This window comes from Silurus meridionalis, chromosome 9 (genome assembly GCF_014805685.1).
Source record: "Silurus meridionalis isolate SWU-2019-XX chromosome 9, ASM1480568v1, whole genome shotgun sequence".
In the NCBI taxonomy this organism is placed as follows: Eukaryota; Metazoa; Chordata; class Actinopteri; order Siluriformes; family Siluridae; genus Silurus; species Silurus meridionalis.
Genome location: NC_060892.1, coordinates 24,831,374 through 24,832,559, shown reverse-complemented (window position 1 = coordinate 24,832,559; position 1,186 = coordinate 24,831,374). Strand labels below are relative to the sequence as shown.

General features: G+C 44.8%; 1 protein-coding gene across 1 annotated transcript in view; it reads right to left on the bottom strand.

Moving 5' to 3' along the window:
• The window catches only part of LOC124391714, a 49,955-nt gene extending 49,401 nt beyond the window's left edge, over positions 1-554 (bottom strand). Inside the window, exon 1 of the mRNA XM_046858466.1 lies at positions 273-554. The gene's annotated coding sequence lies outside the window, so the exon portion shown is untranslated. The remainder of the gene's footprint in view (positions 1-272) is intronic.
• Between the last annotated feature and the right edge of the window lie 632 nt (positions 555-1,186).

Sequence of the window (1,186 nt, the reverse complement as noted above, 5' to 3'; positions counted from 1 at the left end):
CATTTCACATTTAGTCTCATTCAGCCACAAGGGCATCAGTAAACTCGGGTACTGATGTAGGGTGAGGTGAGAAGGCCAACATCCCAAACAGAAGATCCCTAAGAGTTTAAAGAAGAAGCACATATGGCTGGAAAAGTCTGTTGTCCCAATACTTTTGTCCACATTTTTTATTTATTTTTTAAATAGTGCACCGACAGTCAAAAAATTCTGTTTTCAGAAAAAGAGGGAGGGAAAGAAAGGGAGGGGGAATAAATAAAGAAAAAACGCTTAACTTCACAAAAGTGCTTCTATTTCTTAGTCCCGTGGCTCGAAGCCCGAGGAGCCACTTTTCACTCTCTAACCGACTACAGGAGCTCAGTCGGGTTTAATTACACGAGGCGAAGCAGCAACGGCAGCAGCTGCCTCCTCACCGTTTCCTTGAGGGGCCGTCTGTAGGGGTTAATGAATAGGGGTTAACTCGAGTGTGCGAGCCGTTAGAATCCCATGGGTCCTCGAGTACAAACACGTACACATTCACACACAACTACCCTCCACTTCTTTAGCACAACTACCCACTTTCCAAACACACACACACACACAAATCTCTTCAACTATTCTTTAACCTCTGCATGCTTTTTTTGCCTTATGATTACAGATGGCCACCAACAGACCATACACTTGACAGACCTCCCATTCTGCGCTTATCCTGCTGTTGTCATTCTTTCGTCAAACCTTTTTCAACAGCACTCCAAAATACGAAAGGATAAGGAGGGGTTTTTTTGGGGGGGTTTTAAACGTAAACAGCCAATAAATTTTGAACGATGCTGGGTCATCTCGTAGGCGTCACAAATGTTGCATCTTTCAATATTTGGCAACCTCTATTCAGAGTGTGGATTTACACTATACGGACGCAAGTTTGTAGACGTAAGATTCTTCTGAGAAGATGTTCCTCTAATGTTTGTGGAGATCAGATACTGATGTTGGAGGAGGTGAGGAGGCCCGGGGGTTCAGTTCATCTCAAGAGGGTTGAGGTCAGAGCTCTATCGTGGGAGATCTTCCACTCCGAACCATATAATCTTCATGAAGCTGAAAATGTGCATCCCAGACAAGTGTTTTTCCAACTTTGTGAGAACAGCTTAGTGGTTAAGGCATCGGACGTTTGCTCCGTGGGTCGTGAGTTCAAATCCCAGCCATACCGAGCTGCCGC